The sequence below is a fragment of the Impatiens glandulifera genome, chromosome 2 (genome assembly GCF_907164915.1).
Source record: "Impatiens glandulifera chromosome 2, dImpGla2.1, whole genome shotgun sequence".
NCBI classification, from domain to species: Eukaryota; Viridiplantae; Streptophyta; class Magnoliopsida; order Ericales; family Balsaminaceae; genus Impatiens; species Impatiens glandulifera.
The window spans coordinates 6930344-6947424 of NC_061863.1; the positions used below are offsets into that span (position 1 = coordinate 6930344).

The 17081-nt window shown below is 32.4% G+C and overlaps 1 non-coding gene across 1 annotated transcript; it reads left to right on the forward strand.

The window, feature by feature from the left end:
- The first annotated feature begins 16464 nt into the window (after positions 1 to 16464).
- Positions 16465 to 16536, forward strand: TRNAH-GUG. The gene has a single exon. It is a non-coding gene; the product is annotated as a tRNA-His (tRNA).
- Positions 16537 to 17081: the final 545 nt, after the last annotated feature.

Here is a 17081-nt window from a genome sequence, read left to right on the forward strand (position 1 = left end):
ATGTATTTAATTTATTTAAATTCATGCCTCTATAATTTAATTACATTCAGGAATTTATTTAATTTACTAAAATTCATGAAAATCTCGATAAATTAATAAATTATTAATTTATCGATTAATTAATAAATTATTAATTTATCGATTAATTAATAATTTTTTCCGGTCTCAAGTGTATTAATTTATCGAGGTTTTACTGTACTCATTTTTTTAGGTTAATTATGTCCGAATAACTATTTTAAAAAGAAAAATTATATTGTCCAATATTTGAGACTAAAGAGTTGGTATTGTACCCAATGCACAACTTGTTTTTGTTTTGTGAGACTAAATAAATCGGGTTATTAATTCGCGAGTTCATCATAACTCGTCCATAAAATTTGAAACGGTTAATTTAAAAAATATAGTTAAAATAATATATATAAGTTTTGAACTTGTAACATAATAATATAAATACAACAATTTAACCAACTAAACTAATAAGACTTTAAACTTTAAATTCAACAAAAAAAAAAAAATAATAATAAACATAGAACATTTTGTTTATATAATTAAAAAAATTTGTATTAATTATTATAAAAAAAATTAAGACATAAATTATATTTTATATATTAAATAACAAAAATATAAATAAAAACATAGTTTTATGAATTAGATAACACATTATTTTTTAATTATATTTTAATTAATATATTTTTAGATTAAATACTAATTTTTGTTTTAAATTTTCGTGTCAGTTTAAATGAGTAATATTTCAAAGAAGACTCCAAACACCAGTGACACCTTACAATGTAAAAGGAGATGAGGGGTCGTCTCTACGTCCTTAAGTAATAAACGACATCGACTAATTAAGATAAAACTCATGCGCATACATCTATCATCAGTTAGAATACCACCATGGATCGCACTCCACCCAAAAAAATAGATGTTAGTGGGAATCTTAGACTCTCATAATTCCTCCCAACACAACTTAGTTAGAACGATTCTATCAAATAAATAATGACAATGTCTTGCATCAAATTTATATAAATTTCTTCATCGCATCGTATAATGTTTCAACAGATTCTATCAAAATTTTCATTTGATATTGTAAATATTCTTGTGTTATCCATTATCAATTTACCGTACATAATTTTCTTGTTGAGGGGTTTGAAGAAAAACCTTGTGCATTTGGACAAAGTATTTTTTAGACCAGGTTTCTAAAGGCAAATATATCATTTGGCCTGGTATGATTATTAACTTTTTTACATAATTGAGTTTGTGAGGATGAAAACCAGGAAAAAATGTTACAATTTCAAAATAATATATTTGTTTGTGTTATGATCCACGAATAAGAAAGTGCACCCTTCTCGGTCCTATGGAACACTTGGGTCGATCTATGTTTTTTGTTCAATAATTCTGTTTTGTTTCCTTTCTCTCTTATTTCTCTTAAATCGAATTCTGTTATTCTTTTAAAGTTGTTGTAACAAGTGGTAACCGAATACTCTTGGGTAACTCAGCCTCTATAAATGTTGATGCCCACCCCACTTTTTGGGGCTATGAAATTGAACTTGTGAAAGTTGTTACTTAAATTATTCTCTTGGCCTTGAACCTCTTTCTTGGACTACTAGGTGTATTCCAATAGTATTCTCTTCTCACTCCGGTTTCTTCTCCCTTTAACCGTGAATTCTCTCCTCACTCTATGTCCACTGCGTTTGAGTATTGAATTTCATCCTTGGTCCCAACAATCAAGAACCCGTTTCTTGAATTAAAGAACTCGAAAAGCTCAGTTATAGTTTAAAGCGTAACAGTTTGTCACAAACGGTTTATGATCTCGATCTTTAGTTTGAGCTCAACTCAAATTTTTTTATACTACCAGACTATTCAATTGTCTAATATTGGTTTTATTTTCTTGAGTTTTTACGGGTGATTTAAACTGAAACATTATTCAATTAATTAACTTATTGTTGTCATTTATTGGAGTACATTACAAAGAGATAGACAATTACTACATATTTCATTTAAAAATTCTCTGTAATTGCATTATGTAATGACAAAAAAATGAAAATTTTAGATTTTTCTATATAATAAATAATTCATGTATACAATAATAGTGACTATGTATAATTATTCATTTATTCATTGAAAAAGTACATTAAGAAGAGTTGTTCTTATCAAATGCCTAAACAATCCAACTTCCAAGCATTTCAAGCTCTCTCCATGTTTTTTTTTTGTATCAATAGCAAATTCAAACTGACCTAAATAAAATCAAATTAGTCATAAATTTTAATAGCTCTAAATTAAAATTATGATAATCATAAATTGAAATGAAGAATATTTTTGGAATTGACCAAATATGCTCTATGAAAACAGTGCCCATAGATAAACAATTTGATACAACAAGCCAATTTAAGTAACACTAAATCGAATAACAATGTGATACATCGAAGTAACTTTAAATCGAAATTATAATAACCCTAAATTACCTAAACGGAGAAGTGGATGTAGAGTTGCGGAAGGAAAAACAGATGCGGCAAGGGTTTGGTCTTATAGACAAAAAAAAATGTCTAAAATCTCAATTTATCCAGTAAAAATGTTCAAATTTAATAATTCAACCAATTTTCTAATATAACAACACACATTTATCTTGTTTTTCATTTTTGTTCAATAATTGTGTGAAACTAACATTTTTTTTTTGTAAACTGATCAAGATAAGTGATTATAATTCAAAGCTCAATCTCTTGTTCAAAGTGTGTGTGAATTTGTATGTGATTCAACACATATAGTCCAAGAACACTGAACCAAAATGAGAGACAACTAAGCAAAAAATGAAAAATAAACCGTAAAAGGATTGTGAGAGTTTTATGATGTAATTCACATCCAATCTAACGTAACATTCTTAATTATTTTTTTTTAGAACGTTGAGTTATGCTTCTTCTTTGAAGTACGATTAATCTCTGTAGATTAAGGACATAACTGCAAACACATTTAACCATAGAAGACATAGAATTTATCGCATAACGAAGGGGTGTTCATCGGTTCGGTTTTCGGGTTGTTCGAGTTCTTCGATTCGGGTTATTCGATTCATTTTTTATTTTTTAGTCAATTCGAAAACTAAACCGAATTCGAATTAATTTTATTAAAACCGAACCGAAGAATTCAATTTTTTAAAAATTTTATTGCCAAATCAATTTTAAATTTGAACCAAATTTGAATTTGAATTAGAGAGAATTTATTAACTAAAAGTTTAAAACTATACCAAAAAAAATAAAAATAAAAATTACCCAATTTTTTTTTTTTTTGACTTATCGATCTTCAATATTTGACGGTTAAATAGTGGAAAGTAAAACATTGTTGGCGACTATTAATATATTATTGGAGAGATAGTTTGATAGGTGAAGAATCGTAGATAATCTTAACGTTAAAGATGAAGTAAGCAATGAAATGTTTAGAAACAAGAACGTGGACAACTAGAGGGAAGGGAAGGAGAGAGTAGAATTTTATTGGGTTGAATAAGAATATTATGGATATATTAGGAAGCCAGTCTTAATTTAACATATAATTAGTTAATTGTATATAATAAATTATATATGATATAATTAAAATAAATAATAATAATAATAAATGAATTCAGTTTTTGGTTTAGTTTCCGAGTTGAAACTCAAATCGAAAATATATTTAATTCGAATTGGTTTAAAATTCGATACGAAAATTAAAAATAAAATTCAAATTCGGTGAGATATTTGGTTCATACAAAATATTGAACACCTTACCTAACGGACTCGAACTCATGAATTTAAAAAGACTTGACATATCCAACTTTTGTTGCCGCTAGAATAAAAGAAGCTATCTTTAATATTATTAAGAATGTTATTTAAAAATATAATTAACTTATTTATGATGCAAATTAAGAAACAAAATTGAAGTTCCAATTATTTTCATTAGATATTTTGATTAACAAATCTTATAATTGATGAAATTGTTTTTATTTTATTTAATGAAAAATAACATTTCTTTTTATTTGTTAATGTTAATTATTGTAATATCTGATATTAGTTCTTTCTCCCCCAAATCAATTTGCCCTTGCCCTAAATTCCCTAAAGAAACCTTCGATTTCGAAAATTGTAGAAATGGTATGCGGGTATTGGATTTGAAGCCATTTTAATTGAAGGTTTTCCAAGCTTCAATGGTTCGGCCATGAATCGACAAGTTCGCTGGGATTTAGTGAACCATTGAACAGATCAACAAAATTTAGGTAAATCATGTCATCGATTAGCACTTTTCCTTTATCTTTTGAAGATTTAGGGTATTTCTTTCATGTTAATGGGTAGATGCCCAGATATATGCATTAAATATTGAAGATTCAAGTATTAATCCTTCCAATTGTATATCAAAATGCAGAGGTCTGAGAAGTATGGTTGCATTGTTGAATTCCCTCTTTCTAGAGAGAGTTCACAAACAAAAACATGATTATTCTATTTGATAACTATTACATAGAAGACTGAATATCCAGATATTTGCAATTCTAGCTAAGAAAAGATAGATAGTATGTCTGTGAATCATGTCAATGATCTTTTATAAATCAAAGGTAATTCCCATGAATACTTGTTGGCGCACTTAGGTTTTATTAATCCTAGTAAAAATTATTATAAAGTTTTCTTTTTCATTAGATTCCCTTTCATTAGAACATGAACTGTTCTAGAGAGTGAGTCATCCCTATTGACTCGACCTATTTGATCCGATAAATTTGCTTGGAGACAGTTAGCCTTGAACTGGATTCCCCCCCCCCCCCCCCCCCCCCTTTGAAGATTCGTGACATCTTTTTATGTTAATGACTAGATACACAGATATATGCATTAAATATGGATGATTCTAGTATTAATCCTTCCAGTTATATATCAAAAAATCAGTGTTCTAAATGGCGGTAGGGGTGGCGGAGCGGTAAGTGACTGCCTACTGCCTCAGGTTCCTAGGCGGTGCTTAGGCGGTGCCTAAGCGGTTGAATATAAATAAATATAAATATAAATATAAAAAATATGTTCTATAATTATCATTTTATCAAAAAGCCAAATTAATATTCTCTAACATAGTAACATCTAACCAAAATAAGTATGTAGACGAGCTAAAGAAGAGATAGATGTTTAGATGATCGAATGATATGTAGATGATAAGGGAGGTGAGGTGAATGAGATAAGAAACGAAAAAGAAGAATTAAATGAATTGGAATGTAAAGAATCATTTCAAAATTTATATAAATAGTGGGAGATAAAGAGTGTTTTTATTGAATTTATATATATATATATATATTAATATTAGTAATTAATTAATTAAAAATAATAAATAATTAAATAATCTGACCGCCTCATGTATAGGCGGAGCGGTGTTGGACCGCCTACTGCCTAGGCGCCGCCTAGGCGGCCGCCTCGACCGCCATTTAGAACACTGCAAAAAATGAATGTGTGAGAATTATATGTATCTATTGATTGTTGCATTGTTGAATTCCTATTTTCTAGAGAAGTTCAGAAACAAAAACTTGAAAAAAAATCACCTTCAGTTTACATGATTATCCTATTTGATAATTATTACTTAGGTGACTAATTGCCTAGATATTTGTAATTCTACTCTAAGGTCAAGCACGGGCAGTGCAAAGTTAGATAGTTAAAAGGGCTTGTGGTTCTTATATTAAATGCATCAAGTAGTTATGCTTGTCATGTCAATGATCTTTTGTAGATGTCACTCGTTCAAAAATCAAAGCTAATTCCCAAGAATACTTGTTGGTTTTATTAGTCCTTGGTTGACATGGAGCCTGTCATTGTCTTGCTTTTCAGAATACTTAATGAAATCCGACCTTGTACGCCTGAGAAGAAATAGAGAGCAGAAAAAAGTTTTCAGTAGCTCCTTGCTATGGTTGAGCAGTTCATCCTAAATAAAGCATTACGTAGGGTCAAAAGTATAAACATCAGTTGTGATCTCACTTTTCTGAAAATAATGTGATGTTAAGGCTACGACTTTTGGAATGCAGCAAAGTTTGCAAACTGTTAGTAGAAGAGTACATTCTCTCCTTCATTCCCTCTGTCAACTAGATAAATCTAGGAACATTGCTTGACTGGTAATGACAATTTTGTATAACTAAGCTAATCCATTATGGCAGTTGATGATACCAAGAGTGTAAAGAAGCTTGGAATCAAATCGTAATCAACAACTGCATCATAAATAAACAATGAGAAACAAACAAGACCAGTTAAACATTCATTAGATTTAGGTTTCATTATCGTTTTACAAAATCCAAGTAAATCTCGCAATTGATTGTCTTTTGTTCCTTGTTAAATTAGCTATTGAATGTTTGTTAATAGGTAGATATGAGAAATGTGCATTCAATATTAAGGATTTCAGTTCTAATCCTTCTATTATATATTAAAATGATGTTGTCTGAGAAATATATCTATAGTTGCATTATTTAATTTCTCTCGAGAAGTTCATAAAATAGAAACGAAATTGCTACTTCAGTTTATGTGTTGTCAATCCTTATTCCTTACCTCCTATTTTAATTACATCATATTTGTCATGTCAATTGATTATTAATACTTGCAAGAAGAATTGTGATATTTGTGTGTATAATCTAAATTAAGCCGATTTAATTTAAAGGCAAGTGTTAAAGGGTTTGTATGCCTCATATTAAAAGCATTAAGTGTTTATGCTTCTATCACCTTGAACCAAGTCAATGATCTTCTCAAGTAGACAAAAGTCCCTTATGATAAACAATTGTACAAGGTTTGCGAAGAAGATTATGAATTGTCAATTAATATCATTGCAAAAACTTGCACATGGTAAGTAAGAGTTCTTATGATGCTGCCTTGGTTAATGCGTCTGTTCATAAATCAAAATTGTAAAAAAATTTCGATGAGCCATCTGTTCTAAATCAAACATACATTGGAGAAATATTATGTTAGCATATCTAGGTGATATTAGTTTGAGTTTTATCTTTTCCTACAAAATAGGGCTAAAGGGAGGGGGACATCTCTTTCTACAAAATACGTGATATACATTTGAACATGATTGTTTCAATTTGTGATAATAATAAATGTATATCACAAATTCAAATAAAGCTCAAAACATTAAATTATCATGTTCTTTTGCATCTTCATGAACATCAACCTTTTGATGTAGAAGATGATATATGCATTTGACCGGCTTCATAGATGAGAGCATTTATGCAAAGTCTGAAGACCAAAAAGATTTAATGTACAAATACATTAACACCTCCCTTTCCACTTCCTATTGTCAGGAAAGGGGTCTGCTTGAATTCTGCTGGATCTCTATCTGGGAAACAACAAAATGATGCAATTTCAAAAGATCAAATTGTTGAAATATGGCAGAAGATTAACATATATATTATTAATAAAGACTTTTTTTATGTGAAACCATTTGTGCTCAAACTTTAGGGTTAGAATTCCAAAAGACATGATGAGTTCGAAGAGAATTTGAGAAGGATAATAAACTTCCTTAATAACTTTTCATATATTAAATCCTTAAACAATATATTTATACTGATGATATCCTAATTATACTATGAATTGAATTACTATGCTAAATAATAAATTTAGCTATACTTATCCTAATCCTATTCCTAATAGTTATCTCCTTTGGGCTATAGATAAGGCTACGTACTGCTAATTATCTATATGTTCCTTTATCCTCTAGCCACTTTGATAATTCGAATTCTCTCCATTCAGTTTATTTCCATAGGTCCGATTGCTTTTCATCTTAGGGTTCCTTATTGAACCTTCATAAGTGTGTTCCATTAACATATAACAAAGATCTTGTCTATGCATCCTTGTGTTTAACTGTTGGCTTTTTGTTTACATAAGCTTTTAACTAAGCCTTGAAGTTGAAATTCAAAGGTTCTTTTTGTGCTTAAGTGAACATCCAAATTTATATCTTGAGTTGTTGGTTCTGTACTACATTTGTTTGAAGGATTTGAAACCCTCTTAAATGAAGGTTGTCCAAGCTTCGACAGTTCGAATATGGCGGAATGTTTTTGCTCTCGTTGGCAAGGTCTTTATTTCTTGCTCAACTGGTGTCGAATTAGAATGTAGCTAACACGAACGAGGTGAAGAGTTTTCCTTAGAAGATGAACTGTGCTAGAGGATAAGTCATCTCTGTTGACCCGGCAATTTGGTTTGGGGTCAGTTAACCATTTAACGGATTAACAAAATCCAGGTATATCACGTAATTGATTAACTCCTATATTTTTCTTTTTCTTTTTCTTTTTGAAGATTCTAGTATTAATCCTTCTAATGATATATCAAAATATGATGTGTGAGAATTATATATATATCTATAATTACATTGTTGTATTCCTTCTTTCTTTCTAGAGAAGTTCACAAACAATAACATGAAAAAAAATCCCCTTCAGTATATATGCTTATGTAAGAACTCAAACAGTTAGGGCAAAGAACTGTGAAAAAGTGAGAGAATAGAAGACGTGGATGAATTAGCAGAGATTAAGTGAGAATAGAATTGAAAAGGGTGGGAGTTCAATGTTTAATCAAAAAACATACTCTCTATCTCCCCTATCCTTTAATACAAATGAACCTAGTCCACAATTGGTTACCACAAAAAGAAGCAAAACACTACTCCAATACAAAAGAGTCACCTGGCCTTGGAGGACTAAATTAAAAACAGGGACTGAAATAAAAACAGTACTGAAAACATAACACAATAGTAAATAAACTGTTACAATGCCTCCCCTCGTCCACGAAAAAAAAAAGCTCAAGGATTGGCCTGATAGTACACTACCGTGGTCTTTGGCAGTCCCTCTTTCTTTTGCGAATGCCAGCCTTCGATCTCGATAACGCTGAATGAGAGGTTCGACTACCTCATAGTTGTCAATAGCGCCCGTAGCGCTAACTATAGCGAATAACATAGCGTCCACTTGTAGGTATAAGAGGCCACTTGTAGCTATAAAGGGCTATAGGCTACACACTTTCCAATAGCCCCGCTTTTGTCGTTATAGATCATATAGCGCCAAAAGTTATTGCCCCTCGTAGCGATGTTTTTAAAAAAATAAAAAAAAATTATTTGACTTTTTATATCCCTAAAATTTTATCATTTATTTAAATTGCAAAAAAAAAAATGTTTGACTCTTCCTCCTCTTTGCACGCTTCTTTGATTTCTCTCTTTCTCTTCTTTTCTTTTCTCTAGGCTTTTCGAGATAGAGGGTTAGATGTTCCTATTGGTCTTTTCCCCCTTGATTTAGATGTGATTACATTCGAGCTTCTTAAAGGTATAGATGAAGAGAAAAGAAGAGAATGAATGATAAGAAAAAGCTAGAGAAAAAGAAGAGAATGAGAGAAAAGTAATAAGAGAATAAATCTAGAATTAAGATTAGAGGAAAAGAAGAGAAAAGAATTGGAAAAGACTAAGAGAAAAAAGTAAGAGAATAAAAGAAGCTTGCAAAGAAGAGGAATAGTTGTTTTTTTTTTTTTAAAATTTAAATAAATGATAAAATTTTGGGGAGATGAAAAGTCAAATAATTAATATTAATTTTTTATTTTTTAAAACGTCGCTATGAGGATTTTGTCGCTATGAGGGGCAATAGCGACAAAAGCGGGACTATTTGAAAGTGCGTAGCCTATAGCCACTCATAGTTACAAGTGCGCGCTAGGCTATTCGCTATAGCTAGCGGTATGGGCGTTATTGACAACTATGGGTGTTAGATAATGGTAACAAGGGAGGCCCTTGAGTCGCCAAGTACCCCGATAGTCGCAACGATCAAAGCATCTTCTTTTGCAAATGTGCCATGTAAGGATGACAATTTGAAACTGCTCCGCGGTAATTGAACCGAATTGCCCAGTTTGGGGCGGTTTTTCCACGGTTTGACCAGTAGTTGATTGGGGATGGTATTTGTGTCCCCGCCCCGATTTCACTATAATTATGCCCCGAACACTATAAACAAAATTAAATATATAAAATCACTAATTTATTTATTTATTCATTATATTTTATAAGAGTTTTAAGTTTATTTTTTATAATAATATAAATTTTTAATATATTATATTAAAAAATCCATTTATATAAAAAAATTATTTATTTTTTAGAATATGTTATAAACGGTGCCCCACGGGAATTCCTCGAAATCAAATTGGGCGTGGATGGTAGTAAAAAAATTCACGAAATAAAAACAGGGCCGAGATGGTAAATGCATTTTTCGTCCCGAACCGTCCCATTGCCATTCCTAGACTGCTATACTCATTGCTTTCGATACGATCAATCGGTTTCAACGTTTCAACGTCATAGTGTAGGGTTGATATCACCCCTAAATAGTTGATAACATAAAGTTTGGGGCAAGTTTGGCCTATGTTGTATAGTGCTCGCAAATCGTTGGTTGTGTTCCTTGATCGACCTCTTTGCCTTAGTTGAATCAAATCGTTCAAAGGATCGTCGAATGGTTTTGGACCAAGTTTGGCCTATGTTGTATAGTGCTCGCAAATCGTTGGTTGTGTTCCTTGATCGACCTCTTTGCCTTAGTTGAATCAAATCGTTCAAAGGATCGTCGAATGGTTTTGGACCAAAATCTTGGAGAATCTGCCTTCAAAGTTCCGACCATTCAAATGCCACATTGAATCATAGGTTCTGTAAATAGAAACCACGTGAGGGAGCCTCCGGTCTCGCCCACAAAATGAACAAAAGCAATATCAATCATTAAGTCAGTTGGGGAATCATCTAACCTGAAATTGTTTTGGTTGGTTTGGCTGCCTTAATCTATCCTTTGTCGAACCTTGGGAAATCAATCTTTGTGTACTTAGTGGGTGGTCTGTATTGCTCCCGACGCTGAGGTTCTCGGTGTTCTTTCCGGTATTGCTCGTTTCTACTGTCCTCCCTGTAACGATCGTCTCGGTGTTCCTCCAAAATACCGTTGCCCTTTCTCCGCCAAAATTGTGAACCTCCATCGTGTGAATGCAATCGTCGAGATTAGCAATATTGAGCATCATCCGAGTCAAGTGCTCAGCTAGGGCCTTGGATCTCTCCGCTTAAGCCTTGAATCGTTCTAGAAAGGGTATTAGCGTCTAGTGAATGTTAATCACATCGACTTGTTCACGTTGCTCTCTTTGATCTCTTGTTTTGTGGGTCATACCAGTGTAAGAATTCAAACGGTTAGGGTAATACATCTTAGGAGAGGAGTGAGAACTTGGGAGGGAAATAGAATTATCAACTATTTTCCGTCCCATTTCTTGTCATCCTAGGGTTCCTCGTTGATTCTTAGGACCTAGCATAGATACAGTATTAGAAACATTTGAGTTTTATTCAACTCTAATTTGAATTCAGTCTTGAACATTCATAAATGTGATCCATTAATATACATGCCTACATGCCTGTCTATACATCTTTGTGTTTAATTGCTGCCTTTTTGTTTTAACAAGGCCTTGAAGTTGAAATATCAATGTATCTTTTGTGCTTATGTGAATCTCTATTGATGTGCATCCAAATTTTTATCTTAAATTCATGTATCCTCTATTGTTATAGTATTACAATATTTAGTCTTTGTTTCTAAGAAAAAGTGTAATTGATATTTTCTGCAAATTCATAATTAATCTATCATATCTATGCAAACAAAAAAGTCATGTTTTTATTGTGCTTAAACCTTAAAGACAGTACTAGATAAGTTTCTTTTAATAATTATACTTGATTTAGAATAAATAAAATTCCAGTATAGGGTATCCATAAGTTTCTTTTAATAATTATACTACATTTAGAATAAATAGAATTCCAGTATAGGGTATCCAGGCATTCCCCTGGATGAAGTTCTTCACAGTAAACATTGATACTTCAGTAGGGGTAGTCAACACTTTATACCCTGGCCATTTCACTCGGATTTGCAGTGTTAGCACCTAGGGCTGCAAATGAGTTAAGTCGTTCGTGAGCTACTTGCGAGCCGCTCGGTCAAAGCTCGACTTGAGCTTGACTTTGATCGAGTTTGAGCCGAGCTCGAGCTTTCTCATTTAATATTCAAGCCGAACTCGAGCTCATATAATATTTGTTCGATGTCTTGTCGAGCTTTTTCGAGCCTGATAATATAATATATTTTTTTATTTAATACTAAAATTTAAAACAATATTTTTTTTTTCTTTTCAAAACCCGTATAATAGGCTCAATCCATATTATAATAGGCTCAATCCATATTATTAAATTATTAAATGATATTTAATAATATGGATTGAGCCTATTATATGGGCTTTGAAAAGAGAAAGAAAAAAAAATATTATATTATCAGGCTCGAAAAAACTCGACAAGGCATCGAGCAAACATTATATGAGCTCGAGATCGGCTCGAATATTAAACGAGCTGGTTTGAGCTCGGCTCGAACTTGATCAAAGTCGAGTTTCGACCGAGCGGCTCGCGAGTAGCTCACGAGCGACTTGACTCATTTGCAGCCCTAGTTTATGGTATCGGAGCTAATGGCTGATAGTAAAGTTGAAAACCTAGATGGTTCTACTCCCACTGATACCGCTGTCGTTATCATTTCCGATTCACCTACCCACCTACATAACTCAGACCATCCTGGAGCTCCTTTGGTTTCTACCATATTTATTTAATATTTATTTAATGGTAAGAACTATATGACCTGGAGTAGAGGCGTGAAAATCAAACTTGGTGCGAAGTCAAAAACTGGATTCATCACTGGCACTTGTGAACGCCCAACTGAAAGTTTAGCAAAAATGGAGCAGTGGGAGAAAGCTGATTGTATGGTGAGGTCCTGGATTTTCACCTCCCTTCCAAAAGGAGTTGGTGGAGGCTTTTTTCTATACCATTATTGCCAAAATGCTGTGGGATGAGATTAAAGAAAGATATGGAGGATGCAATGGACCTTTGTTGTATCATATTCAAAGAGAAATAGCCTCTATTGCTCAAGGCTCTATGACCTTGGAGAAATACTTCACCAAACTGAAGAAGTTGTGGGATGAACTGCAATGTCTCCAACCCACTCCTTGCATCTGCAATCTCGTTGTACCTGTAGTGCAACAAAAGAGATTATTGACATCTACGATAGAAACAAGTTGATGCAGTTTCTTATGGGTCTCAGTGAGCCTTATTCTCAGATGCGTAACCAGATTATGGACCCTCTCCCTTCTATGAACAAAGCTTTTTCAATGGCTTTGAGTGTTGAGAAACACTTGGAGATTCAAGCAACATACCCGGAGAAGATGGAACAATCTGCAATGATTGTGAGGGACCAATACTTTAAGAAAGATGGTGGCATATTTTATGTGTCAAATAAAGGAGCTGTTGAACGCAGTTATAACAAAAGGTTTGTTACTAAAACCTGTACTAATTGTAATATGGAAGGGCATAACCAAGATTCTTGCTTCAAAATCATTGGATATCCGTGCGAATATGGTCGAGACTCCATTTGAGGCAGAAGATTTTGAGAAACAGGAGGCATCTATGAATGACTGCTCTTATTCAGCAAAAACTGATGAAAATGCTGAAAGGTAAGTCACATGCAGAAGCTTCAGTAAACTTTGTCCATCTGAAAGAATACTCAGGTATGGATTTGTATGCTTTTAATGTTAATAAAATGAAAACTAGTTACTGGATTTTAGATAGTGGTGCCAGTAAACATATATGTTGTGATCCAAACATTTTTCCTATCAAACCTATACAAGCATACCTATCAGATAACACCACTAAAACTGTCACACACTGGTACCATTCACCTTACTACAAAAATTACACTTACTAATGTACTGTGTATACCCACTTTTCAACATAATCTGCTTTCGGTAGCCAAACTAACTAAAGACATGAAATTGAAATTTATTTTTCATCCAGATCATTGTGTGTTGTAGGACCTGGACAATAATGACTTAGTGGGATTAGGGAAGCTTTCTGGAAATCTTTACTTGCTTGACAAATCTTGTATCAAAGTTGATAATAAATTTAGTTTTAATTGTAGGACTTAGCTCTAGTACTTTTTCTATTTCACCTACTGAATGGCATAGAAGGCTAGGACATGTTTTTGTTGATGCTATAAAACATATATATCCTTTTGTTTCACTGTCAAGTTTAGATTTAAATCTAATTTCAGATTGTGAAATTTGTCCAAAGGCTAAACAACATCGATTGTCTTTTCCATCTTACTATATTAAATCAACTCTTCCATTTCAACTATTACACATTGATGTATGGGGTCCTTATCGACAAACTTCCCTCCTGAATACTCCATTTATGCTTACTATCGTAGATGATTATACTCGTTGTACATGGACGGACGTTTATGATGCATTCTTAAACTCAAGTGACACCTACTCTTGAAAATGTCTTTCACATGACACATAATCAGTTTGATAGAAGTGTTAAAAGCATTTGAACCGATATTGACACTGAATTTACATCTTCAGTGTCAACAACTCCTTCATAAATTTGGTATTATTCATCAAAAGAGTTGTGTTTATACTCCACAACAAAATGTTGTTGTATTTACATCTTCACAGATTGATAGGTATAAAGCCAGGTTGATGGCTAAAGGTTATAATCAAGAAGAGGGTATAGATTTTCAAGATTGTTTTTCACCTGTGGCAAAGGCTGTGACTGTCAGAATTATGTTAGCTGTTTGCAGCTTCTAAATCTTGGTTTCTTCATCAATTAGATATTAACAATGCTTTTTTGCATGGTGTATTAGATAAGGAACTCTATTTGCAACCTCCACAAGGTTACAAAACTAATAAACCTGGACAGGTTTGTAGGCTAGTTAAAAGTCTCTATGGACTTAAACAAGCCTCTCGCCAATGGAACCTTGAATTCTGCAGTAAGCTGTTAGCTTTTGGATTTAAACAGTCGTGATAATTGTTTATTTACCAAGACAAAAGGTTCAACTTTCACTTCTCTTCTATTATATGTTGATGATGCATTGTTAGCTGAAAATTCATTATCAGAAATTGCAGATGTGAAAGCCATCTAAAGGCATTTATATCAATCAAAGGAAGTATACACTCGAAATTATTAAAGATATGGGATTATTTGGTGCCAAGCCTTCCAAAACACCATTTCCTCGAGGACAGAAACTTCCTACTGATGGTGGGACTCCTTTATCCGAACCAGATAAATATCGGAGATTAATTGGAAGACTTGTATTTACATTTCACAAGACCAAATATTACTTAAGGGGTCCAACAATTAAATCAATTTATGAGCAATCCATGGAGCATCATTGGGCGGCTGGCTGCTATTAGACTGGTCAGATTTCTAAAAGCAGAACCTTCACTTGGATTATTTTATCCCAGGTCTAATTCTCTACAGGTTCACGCATTCTGTGATGCTGGTTGGGCCAATTGCCCTGATTCTCAACGATCCTTGAGTGGTTATTGTGTTTTTTCTTAGATGACACTATTGTTTCTTGGAAGACCAATAAGCAAACAACTGTCTCAAGGTCTACTGTCGAAGCTGAGTATCGTAGTCTCGCAGTTACAGTTTGTGAGCTTCAATGGCCCACTTATATTTTATCTGATTTTCTGATTACTCCTACCTTACATATTCCTCTTCAACGGTCACACATGACTATGAGCCTTCACGTCACTAAGATGTAAGTATGAAAGACAACAAATGATTCTTTTATATTCCTTGTAGATATTGTATAATCTTTCAATTCCGTAAACTCTAAATTTTGTTGGCATTTGAATTCTTACTATGTATATAAACATAGATTATCACAATGAAATATACAAGAAATTATAATCATTCCTTTTCCTTTGTTTAATTTCAATATTTTTATATTTGGTATGTCACTATTATTGTTGTGTTTAACTGGTTTATTGACATGGTGACTATGATGCCCAACAAAGATATAACTTTCTTTAAATTAAAAATGGGAATCAAAAGAGTAATATTTTCTTATTAAAAAAATGAAATTCATGGAAATAGTTTTATTGTAATTAGTATAGCTTTAAAAAAGATATAGCCCAAAAGAGATAACATATAATATACACTTCACATTCCAAAACAAATTGATCTTCCCAACTATAATATGAATTTAATTATTTCAATTTTTATTAATCATAACCACGTGATCTCATTCATTCATTTGGGAAAGTCAATAATCTAATGTAATAAGTTATTGAAAGACAACATAAATAAAATGATATCACAACTTCTAATTAAAGAACTCAATCAATTAACTATAGATGAGTCAAATCAAATTGAAGGTCAAAGGAACATATCAATCAAATCAATATGAACATGTGTTTTTGGTGATAGATGCATAATTGAACATTGATCATTTTAGTTGAACATAATTCATTAATGTACTTTGAAGTTTATATACCCTTCAATATTAGATTTAGCTTAGTTTTTTTTTGTTTATTTCTTCACTTGATTACTTATTACTTCTTCAAACAAACCCACTTCAATTTAGCCATGAACAGAACAAAAAATCCTAAATGTCACCAAATTGATTTCCCAATAAAATAGAAAACATATAAATTGTAAACAAAAGTGGCTGTAGTTTAGTGGTAAGAATTCCACGTTGTGGCCGTGGAGACCTGGGCTCGAATCCCAGCAGCCACACTTATGTTTTTTCTATTTCAAAATTTTACTAACTCAAATCAGGATAAAATGAACGAGGATCCTTGATTTTATATCTTTTTATCATTTTAAAGATCATGAAAATTCTCGAGTTTGGGGTGTTGAACGTGAAGACAAGTTTTTCTCGAGGCTAGCATTGGAAGTTGTTCGTGCTAGAGGGGAATCGTTAGGTCTCATTTGGTGTGGTTTTCAAAAGTCATTCCTAGACACCAATTCATCTTGTGGTTGGTGTTTCGTGGAAGGCTTAATACGCGAGATCGAATCAAGAAGTATATGAATATTTCGAATTTAAGTTATGTTTTATGTGTGGGAAATGAGGAGACCATATATCATATTTTTTGTGATTGTTCATTTGCTTATTTGTTTTGGGATAAGTTATCCATGGGTTTCTTAGTTTTCTAAAAGAACATCAAGTGACAAAAGGTAAAGACTTCTCTTCAAATGTCTTTAAATATTTTTTTTTATAATACTATTTATCACATTCGGATGGAACGTACAAGAACTTTTTCTAGAATTAAAAAAATGAT